An 11,088-nucleotide genomic window follows, 5' to 3' on the forward strand; every position below is an offset into this window, starting at 1 on the left:
AGTTTGTCTAAGCACAGACGAAAACACGATCACTGTACCACCCACGGAACACTGAACACGCCCCTCCTGGCCAACACGAGTGGTCCCTGTTTTACCAGTTACAACTTCATCTTTGCTCTGGTCGGCTGTCCCCAGGGATAAGATGTATCGAGAGGCCCCATGGTAGGCCTGCCCCTTCTCTCTGATAGGAGCCAATCTAGAGACAACCCCACCTTTAGATCCTCGTCTAAATCGCCAAATCAAAGCCCAAATCCTATAGTCAGTCCTTGCTAACACCCTCTTACTGACGCCCCCGCACCCCACCAAGTTCCCCATGGTCCGTGGTCTCCCTCCTCACAGTGAGTGATAAATGTGACTTGTGCATCAGAAATTCACAGGTGTGTTTCTGGTGGCTGTGGCTGGAGGGCACTGACAATACACATAGGTAAAATATATGAAATAGAAATGTAAAATGAGCTAAAATATGTAATATTTAAAAAATAACTTATTCCTGTTTATTAGTGGTACTGAAACTTTCTATACCATTTCTTTCTGTTCTCATTAGAGTAAATTAAGCACTTTCGATAATAGTAATATAATCAAATATGCATTGTGAGAAAAATCTTGTTTACTTTTTTGTGATACTGTGATCTGATGGCTAGATCCTAAGGTCAGTTTATTTTGATATGGGTTTTAATGCTGTCTTAGCTGAGAGTGAGACTTTGCAAATGTATGTAGATCCAAATGGCTGTGCTTACTAAACCATGAAACTCATTTTTTTTCCTTGAGGGTGAAGTTTTTCCTTTATTGAATTTTGTCTATATAATCATGCCAGTAAATTGAAAAATAAAAATTACAATAAAAAGGAAAAAGTTATGACTTATTTTAAAAATTCCTTGAATATACTTTTAGGAAAAAGAAAAAAGCTTGTATGTACATACTAGTGTTTGTTTGTTTGCTTTAAGTGGCAAATAGTATCATTAAATCTTCTGTTCTTAAGCCTTAATTTCTGTAAATTTATCAGTGATGTTTTCAAAATTTGGTCTTGTCATATTTATGTGTAATTCACAATATAGGCAGCTTTGTTCGTCTATTTTCATTTGTACTTAAGAACACCTCTTTATCATTGAATCACGTGAAGAAGGAAAAGTCATCTTTAAGGTGTTAATGGATAAGTTTGGCAAAGATTCATAAAAAGCCCATTTTTACCATAAATTCCAGAAATTGAGTTCATGTCTTTGATGAAACTCATTTTAAAAATCACAGCCAGCAGTTATGCAATTTAAAACATATGGAATCAAAATTCATTCAAAATATTCATTTGGAAATCTTTTAAACAGATTAGAAAATTCTGTTTTAAGTGTTCAGGTAAGAGAGTCTAGTGGATGATATATTATCTTGTTTTGGGCAGCAAAGTCATATAATAATGAAAACCTTTCCATACATCTGTATTCAGAAGCTCTCTGTATAACATTACTCTGTCTTTCATACTTATTTTAAAATGTTTCTTTTACTTTGGAAGGACAGATGGAGTGTGTCTATTTTTTCAAAAGTATTTGTATGATAGCTGAAAAGTTACTAGTTGTCTTAAACAAAAGTCAAGCCAATTGGGAAAATTTATTTTTTTGCTGCAAGTAACCTGTAACTCACCCATTTCTATTTAACAACTGTTATAAGCACTTTGCCTTCACTAGTAAGTCTCTGTGAGGTAACAAGAGGTACCCGTGGTCCCTTATTTCATTGCCTATTCTGCTCTTCGAAGGAGTGTGATCTGCACATTTCTAAGTGGGCAGATGTGACTGCATTTACTACCAGACCCTGAAAGGAACCCTGATGTGGGGGCACTGCTCTGACTTCCCCAGTGTGCCCATCCCCCTCCCTCACTCCAGGTGGCCTTGGGATTGGCCATCACACGGACCCAGTAGGCACCCCAGGATTCGCCTGTATTTCAAACTGATCATGTGGCCTTGAGCACTGATCTCAGTTCCATTAAGTGAGGACAGTCAGTCCCAGTGCTTCCTTGGGCTGCTGAGTGGCTGAAATGCACCCGGCGTGGAGACAAGCCACCAAGTAAGAGCAGAGAACAGGCGAGCACAGAGGGTGTGAAGTCACACTGGGCTGGGGGATGGGTGCTTTTTGCTTCTCGGGAGCTGTGGCATTTGACTGGGTGCTAAAGAGTGGGTTTGATTTAGTTGATAGGAATTGAGGAGAGGGGCCTTCTTGGGAGTGGAGGCAAAGCAGAGGAAGGAGCCCAGATGGAGAAGGCAAGCTGCCCTTGGCAGTGGGACAGGGGAGGCTGTCTAGACTGGGGTTGCATTGGGGGGGCTGTGTAGACTGGGAGCTGCAGTGGAGGCGGCTGTCTAGACTGGGGGTCACCATGGGGGAGGCTGTCTAGACCAGGGGTTGAAGTGGAGGAGGCTGTCTAGACCAGGGGTTGCAGTGGGGGAGGGATGGATGTGGCCATGGTCTCAGCAAAGGCTGAGATCCCCCAGGGGGTCATAGTCCCCATGCAACCCCTGGTCATTCCCCTTTTCCTGCAGCATCCCTGGGCCTCTTACATTTTGGTAGGTTGGATTAAGCTCTTCTGTGTCCATGAGTGGGGGGGCAACTGGCCCAGCCCCTTCCGCCGTCCTCTTGCACCTGCCCTTAACGGTGCCCTTGCTCTTGTCTGGCTTGTCTATGAGGGCTTAGCAGACTTGCTTATTTAGAAAGGGATGCTGAATGATGATCTTTAAATTATTAATGATTTCAGGATTTTGTAATTAAAACGCTCATTTTCTCCATGAATTTTAAGCACACATATATCACGAATACAGACAGAATCTATTTTAATGAATAGCATTAAAACACTCAATTCCAAGTAATGAGGTTATTTCCACGTCTCGGCTGATAGTTTGTACTTGATTCATTCCTGTATTTATCCACTCACTCACTAAATATTTTTGCCCCCCGACTCTGGGTAAGGTGTTAATGCCGCTTTGCAGATGTGGCTTCCATATACTACCTTGGAACAATCTCTCTATGTCTGAGTAGCACGCAATCGATCTTATGGAAGATATTCTTTTTTGGCTGGGTATTTCATGATAATACCTAAATTTGAGCACCTGCGTGCTGTTAAACCGCGCTGACTGTTTAGGAAAATACTCAGGTATTAAGGAAAATACTCTGGTGTGAAAAGGGAAGTTTCCCTGGGCATAGCCAGGAGAGAAATAGGGAGCAATGAATTGCTCTGTGTAATCGAGTTAGAGGGATTTTGAGGTTCTGAGAGCCTGAGAAGTATGGAAGAGAGGACATGGGAAATGTGAAGAGGTTTTATGGGAGATTGTATTTTCTAAAGATGGAAACATCTCCCATCACATAGGCTCTTCCCTCAAGAGGTAGAGGCCATGTCCTCTTCCCCTGGACCCTGGGTGGGCCTTTGTGATTGCCACAATCGGTGGACTCCAGCAGAAGTAGCACCGTATGATTTCCGAAGCTAGGTCATAAAAGTGATGTGAATTTCTACCCTGTTCTCCCGGGATGCTTGCTCTTGGAAGCTGGCAGCCATGTTATGAGGAAGCCCCAAAGAGCGCAGGTGGAGAGACCACATGGAGAGACCACGTGTAGATATTATGGTCCACAGTCTGCTCAAGTTCTCAGCCAACAACTAGCCTTAACCACCAGACATCTGAGCGAAGAAAGTTTCAGCCCCCAGCTATTAAATCACACCCAGGCTTTGAGTCCTCCCAGAGGAGGTCCCAGAAATCATGAAGCAGAAAGCAGTTGTGTCTATTGTGCCCTGTCTGATTCCTGATCCCGAGACTGTGTCAGCATAATACATGAAAAATATTTTTTAAAGACTTTAAGAACAGTTCTAGGTTCACAGCAAAATTGAGAGGAGGGTAGGGACTTCCATGGTGGTCCAGTGGTTAAGACTCTGAGCTCCCAATGCAGGGGACACAGATTCAGGGAACTAAGATCCCACATGCTGCATGGCACGACCAAAAAAAATTGGGAGGAGGGTAAAGAAATTTCCCATATTTTCAGTGCCTGAAAAATCCTCTATGGTCTACCTACTCATCCCTCCCCATCCCTCCCCACCCCCCTCCCCAAACCCTGGCAACCACTTTTTACTGGACTTTCTCAAGATGTTATGTAGTTGGAATCATACAGTATTTGCCAAGACCAGCTCGGCGACTCGAGGTGAGTGACGGGTGCGGCAAGCTTGAAGAAGACACAGACACAGACTGAAGAGAAAAGTGGGACCGGGGGGCTCAAGACCTCTCGGATCAAGAGCCCTGCTGACTCATCCCAGGTTGCTTTTATTGAGTTCGTGGGCTAACATTCTCAGGTTACACTCATAAACAATCAAAGGCCTCACATGACTGAGGCAATTATCTTTGTTTACTTCCTGGGTCCGAGTTGAGCAGGTGTGGATTTGAGCTGGGGGTGGAGAGCAAAACAGCCCTGGGGGCAGGAGACCTCTCTCAGATATTAGGGGTCTGTGCCCCACCCGTGTTGGCCCCTCTGCGACTGTGCCTGTCTTAGGTTGTTCCTCCCTTGAGGAATCTTACCCGTCTCTGGCTAACCAGTCATCCTCCAGGGCCAAACACGGTGATATAAGGAAGGTTCTATGTACCACCCCTGTTGGCCCCTCTGCGGCTGTGCCTGTCTTAGGTTGTTCCTCCTCTGAGGAATCTTACCCGTCTTTGGCTAACCAGCCATCCTTCAGGACCAAACAGGGTGATATTAGTCTCCACGCCCCGCACCCTCAGTTCCTCCACTGCTCAAGCAGGACATTCTGAATCCCATCGCTCGGCCCACATACTTCAACATTTTCAAGGTTACAAAAAGGTTCCCGAATGTCTTCCCACAAGTATTTAGCCTTTTCAGATTGGCTTCTTTCACTTAGTAATATGGATTTAAGATTCCTCTATGTCTTTTCATGGCTTGAGAGCTCATTTCTTTTCAGTGCTGAATAACATTCCACTGTCTGGGTGCACCATGGTATGTTTATCCATTCAGCTACTGAAGGACATCTTGGTTGCTTCCAAGTTTTGGCAATTACAAATAAGGCTTCCATAAACATCCGTGTGCAGGTTTTTGTGTGGACATAATTTTTCAACTCCTCTGGGTAGATACCAAGGAACGTGATTTCTGAATTGTATAGTAGGATTATATTTAATTCTGTAAGAACCCGTCAAACTGTCTTCCAAAGTGGCTATACCATGTTGCAGTCCCACAAGCAATAAGTGAGGGTTCCTGTTGCTTCACATCCTCATTTGGTGTTGTCAGTGTTTTGGATTTTGGCCTTTCTAATAGATGCATAGTGGAAAATGTTTTTCACTTTTTAGTTTGGGGTAGTTTGTTGCATAGCAATAGTGACAGGAAAAGGTCTCGAAAGAGACAGGGAGACCTTGGAGATCTGGGAAGAAATTTGACTTTTAAGTTGTTTCCTCAAAGAAAAATGGCTGTCCTTTTAAAACCAAAAATACCTGCTATTTAATTTACCTTCTGCGATAAAACTCCTTGCCATCACCTTGAGTCTTAGTAAAAGTCTGCTACCTTGGGGGAGCTGTCTCTGGATAAATAAAGGAGAAGGCCTGCGTGTTGTAGGTGGTTTATAGCAAGGGGAGCTGGAAGATTCAAGTCCAAGGGTATGTGCACGGAGACTATGGAATACGTGAAGGAAGAAAGAGGAAAAGGGGGCTGGGGGAGCTGTGGGCCCAGAGAATCCCCAGACATACAGGAGGGTGGGGGCTGCCCACTTCAGGGTAAAGGGACGTAAACCATCCTATTTGCACATGAAAGAAAAAGTGAGCTCGTGGGCCACCCAGACCACAGACACTTGAGTTATAGTCATGGCAACATTGGCTCTGTCTCAGCATCCTTATGGCTGAGTGTCTGAGGGTCACAGCCACACGTCTCGTCAGACGTGGGGCTGGTGTGTTCACGTGTGTGTGTTGGTGTCTGTGAGCGAGCGTGTCCTGGTAGTTGGCGTGAGGCTGGGCCCCGGCTGGTAGACGTGAGTCCTGCATTGCTGCGCTGTGACACCCTGGGCAGACAGGGAGCTTTCCCTGGCTCAGCACCCTTCTGCTTTCTTTGGAAACAGCAGCTCGATTTTTGGGGGGAAAGCCCATGGGCTCCCCACTCTCAGGTCCTGTGTTTAGTGAGAGGGGGCTGACCCCGCCCCTGCTCCCAGGGCGGCTCCGTCTCCCAGCTCAGTGGTTGAGTCACAGTAGGCCGGGGACCCCGTCAGTCCACGAGATCCCATCCCGCCTCTTCTCCATGCCCTGCTCTCTCCACCGGGTGGGAGGCCAGTCGGATATTAGCCTGGAGCTCCCAGAGGCTGCCCAGGGATGACGACCGCCTGCAGGAGGGCAGAGCGTGGGCTGGGGCGGTGCACACAGGGAGGCCTGCCGGCCCCGCTGGAGCCTGGATCCCGCCTGACTCACACATGGAGCTTAAATACCGCGCCTGGGATGGCGGAGCTAGGGACAGGCAGTGACATCAGGCTGCGTGCAGCCCTGCAGGAAGAGCGCTGGGTTCCTGCCCCTGCCCCTCATCGCGCGCAGGAGGCGCCCGCCGTTTGGAGAACCGTCCCACGCAGGCCCACGCCTGCTGCCTCCAGCCCCACGTCCTCTGCCGAGGCCTTTCTCGGGCTGCTGGAGAGCTCACCCCCAGCGCAGGGCAGGGAGATGCTGAATGGGGCACACTCCCCCACACCCCTCCCCCGACAGGGATGGGAACAGGTGACACTGTCCCCCAGACACCCCAGTGGGCCCCATCTTTATCTAAACAGCGGCCTCTTCTTCCCTGTCCTCAGACACCTCACCTGTGCTCTGCCGGGGGTCAGGCTTGATTTTACGTCCCTTAGGACCCCCGGTAGGAGGAGTGGGAGCTGTCCAGTCATTTGTCCAGTTTTCCTTCCTTGACTCACCTGTTCAAGCTGTCCCTGGGACGACAGCATGCCCTTCGCGAGCTGAGCCCAATGCGTCCCACTCCACCATCTGGCCAGTCTGACCTGGGCCTTCCTGTCCTTGAGCCTCTCCTGTGCTGCTGGCTGTGTAGCAGTGCGGGGGTTCCTCATGACGGCCTGGGCAGTCTTAGCCTGGAGGAGAAGCCGGGGCTCTGGCTTTAGTGACTGCTCGCCTCCCTCCCTTCCTTCCTGTACACCAAAGCAGATGGAGGGAGAGAGGGAGGGGGAGAGAGAAGGGGAATCTCCCTCCTTCCCCGTCTCTCTCCCCCTCTCTCCCTCCATCTGCTTTGGGGTATAAAAATGGGTTTCAAGCACAGGATTAGGAAACCAAATAGTACAGGGGGCCATCTAATGGAAAGGGACAGTGCTTTGCTCTACTCCCTCACCTCAGTTGAGTGCTTCAAGCAGAACTGCTTTCAAGGGTTTCTGTGTTTCAATCTCCCTGTCTCTAAACAAAGCTCTCTCCTGATTTATCAACTCCATCTATTGGCTTCCTGCTGAGAGAGTCAAGGCTTCAGCCCCGCACCGCCTCCCTCCATCCCCACCCCAATCGTTACATCACTTATTTCATTCCGCCCTTGTTTAACTGCGTAACTCTAAATAATACATTTAAACATCTAATTCTTGTTACTTCAGCTTGAGAAAGACACACACACACACACACACTCTCTCTCTCTCTCTCTCTCCCCCTATATCTCTCCCCACACACAGATGTTTCATTATCTGGATTCAAAGGGAAGATCAAAACCGTCGATGTACACACTCCTGTACAAGGACCCCTGCCAAGTGTCACTCTTTCCACTGAGATTTACAACAGAGGCGCCCCTGGCTGCCAGACGTCATAGGCAGGCAGCCTCTGCTTTCCTGGGGTTCTCCTCCCAGCTTGGTATTTTGGGGTCTTATTTCATTCCTCTTCCAGTGGCCTCTCTCTGGACACTCCCCAGCTTTGGGTGTGTCCTGCGCTTACGGCTGCCAGAGGCTCATGGCTGATGGTTCCCTACTGGCCAGCGAGCTCAGCTTCCCTTGTCCATTGCTCTCCTGGAGGCTCTGACCCTCTGCTCCCACCGTGCCTTCCCCTCCAAGTGTGCCACCAGCTGTCCCGAGGGCCTTTCCCTCTCCACTGTCCTTGGTGGAAGACTATTTCTTCGAATCTATCTTCCTTCCCCCTTTCTTTGTTTATACTCTCATTTTGCTAGAGCACATCCTTGGGTAGTTTTCTAAGAAAGGGTACATGGGAGAGAAATTTTCGTCATCCTACGTGTTCTTTTGCTGCCGTAACAGATGACCACACACTCAGCATTTATTATCTCACAGTTCTGGAGGGATGAGGGGCTTGGGCGGGACCTAAGTGCACTTCCTGCAGGGCTGTACAGAGTCTGCCCTCAAGTCACTGTCCCTCCCTCACATCTCCCAGATCCATGATCCTGGGCATGGCATTTAAACTTGTGCATTTAGTAGAGTCACAAATGGCATGTTCTGTCAGGATGAATCGAGGAGGTTTTATTTTTAAAGGAACGCATTACAAAGTTATGGCAGATATCGGGACGTGCATAGGGCAGGAACCAGGGCTAGCAATGGTGAAACAGTTGCCACCCCAGGAAGAGGGAAGGGAGAGGTTACTGAAACCCAGAAGGGGAAAGAGTGGCTGGAGCAAGCCACCTTGAGAGGAACAGCGACAGTCTGTGGACGGACTTATCAGAGCAACGTGACCTCCGTGGAGGAACCAAAGAATAAACACTCTGATTCACTCTCTTCCCTCCCTCCTTCTCTTGCATCCCAGTGGCATCTCACTTTCTCAGCATCCTCTCTGCTGCCCCAAGTCCATCACTTGTTACTATTTGTGAATACAGTGAGTGTTGTCATCTGTTTATGAATACAATCCCACCCGCACATCATATTCCTTCTGTTCATTGCACCCCATTTGCTTAACACCTGCTGGGAGCAAGGCACCATGGCAGGAACTCTGTTAAGGGCTGTCAGAGACAAAAAAGGAATCAGACTCAGAGCAGCATCAGCCATGAAGAGGATGGCAGACTAGGGAAAAAGATGTGTGTGCGGATGCAACATTGTATCAGCAGCAGTGAGGGTCCGCTCCAGAATAGTCCCTAGACTGAAAGATGCAGTGGCCTATCCTATTAAGAACAATTAGTCAAGAAAAAAAAAAAAAAAAAAAGAGCTAGAGCTTCTGAAACAGCGCAGGCCAGGCCAGTCAAAGCTCTCACCTTGAATCACGTTGGTAAAGCCTCTGATTTGCACACGGTGCCCTTGTGTTGCCTCTTCTCTGTTAGGAAACTTTGCGTGAAAACACCTGCACCGAATCAGAGGGATGCAGCGCAGATTTTGAAAGGCTTCCCTTCCTTTGAGGCTTTTCATTTCATACCAGAATTCTGATGAAAACTCTTCCACACAACTACATCTCCCCATGGGCCAACTAGAAAGTCAACCAGTGGGTTTTAGGTGACGTGTCTGTACACAGACCCACTCTCCACAGCTCCCCAGAACGCTCCAAGTGTCCTCATCCCAGAGCTGCCCTGTGGGCATTGCTGGATCAAAATATTTTCTTTCAAACTGAAAATCCCAGTAGCTCAAAACCATCAGAATGTAACGAGCCGGGTGAAAATCTGATCTAATATCTGTCTCTGCAAACTGAACACTGAGGTGAGGAAGGCAAGGGCTGGGGAATCCCTTCAGGATGCAGAAGGAAGCCAGGGACCCAAGGCAGCCACTCATCCGTGGACAGCAAAGGACAGAGGGACAACACAGCCAAGGCCGAGGTATTACCTGGGATTTTGGGGGGAGGTCCTCCTTGGGGGCTCTTCTCAGCTGAGGAAATGAAGTTATACAAACTGGAATCAGGGACGCCCCGGTGGTCCAGTGGTTAGGACGCTGCACTTCCTCTGCAGGGGGCACAGGTTCAGTCCCTGGTTGGGGAACCAAGATCCTGCAAGCTGGATGGCACGGCCGAAAAATAAAAAATAATGATAATAATAATAAAAAAAAACCCTGGAATCACCATTCTGTCAATCCTTATTCCAAACCTTCTTTTCCTTCCCCTCACCTTCTCTTCTGTATTGGGTTGAATAGCGTCCCTCCCTCCCCTCCCCCACTCCTACCGCCAGTTCATGTCTACCTCGAGTCTCAGAAGGTGATCTTATTTGGAAATAGAGTCTTCGCAGATATCATTAGTTATGATGAGGTTATACTGGAGCAGGGCTGGCATAAGGACATTGGTGTCCTTATAAGAAGAGAAAGCAGATGCTCAGATACGCAGGGAGAAGGCTGTGTGATGCCGGGCGGAGGTTGGACCTATACATTCGTAAGCCAAGGAACACTAAGAGCTGCCGGCAACCTCATCAGATGCCAGGAAGAGGCAGAGAATGATTCTCTCCAGAACCTCTAGCTGGCACACGACCCTGTTGACACCTTAATTTTGGACTTCTGGCCTCCAGGACTGTGAGAGAAAAAATTTCTGTTGTTTCCAGCCACTCAGGTGGTAGTCATTTTTTTTTGGCAGCCCTAGGAAAGTAATACATCCTCTTAGAAGAAGTGTTTGGGGATAGTTTAAAAGATCAGAAACTTATTTTTCTTCCTGGGTGGCCCAAGAGGGGTGTGTGTGTGTGTGTGTGTGTGTGTGTGTGTGTGTGTGGGCTTGGCCGCCGTGTGTGCACTCATGGGTGAGTTATGTAGCTGATCACAGGCTGGTTTGGGGATTGAGGCTGCTGAACTTAGGTTTATTTCAGAGATGCTGGATTATTTTGTCTTTCCGTCCTCTGAGGGCTCGCTGGAGCTGAGACTCAAAAGGCTTCTCAATCCTATGAGAGAAGCAGCTACTCAAGTATTTAATGAAGTTCTTGGCTCTGTGTCTGGGGCTGTGGGGGTTCCCTGTTTCGGGAGGAGGGGGTTTGGATGGGCAGAGATGTGAAAAGGGCACAGAGCAAAGGTACAGGGTGTAGAGGTGAGCGGGGACTCTCTGTGTGTGGAGCAGGGGAAGTGCCATCAGCTGGGAGAGGCCAGGATGGGTTAGAGGGCAGAGGGCCTGGGGAGTCCCTGTGGGTGTCTGACTTGCTGGAGGAGGTACTCAAGAATTGTCTTAGCATCAGTTTGCGGGATGGGTCAGGTGAGGGAAGCCGGCAGATGAGGAGAAAGAGAAG

The 11,088-nt window shown here is 48.4% G+C and overlaps 1 protein-coding gene across 2 annotated transcripts in view; it reads left to right on the forward strand.

The window, feature by feature from the left end:
• ATPSCKMT (ATP synthase c subunit lysine N-methyltransferase) overlaps window positions 1-11,088 on the forward strand; it is a 253,072-nt gene that overhangs the window by 103,663 nt on the left and 138,321 nt on the right. The gene's annotated exons all lie outside the window — the stretch shown is intronic.

This window comes from Hippopotamus amphibius, chromosome 15 (assembly GCF_030028045.1).
Source record: "Hippopotamus amphibius kiboko isolate mHipAmp2 chromosome 15, mHipAmp2.hap2, whole genome shotgun sequence".
Lineage (NCBI taxonomy): Eukaryota > Metazoa > Chordata > Mammalia > Artiodactyla > Hippopotamidae > Hippopotamus > Hippopotamus amphibius.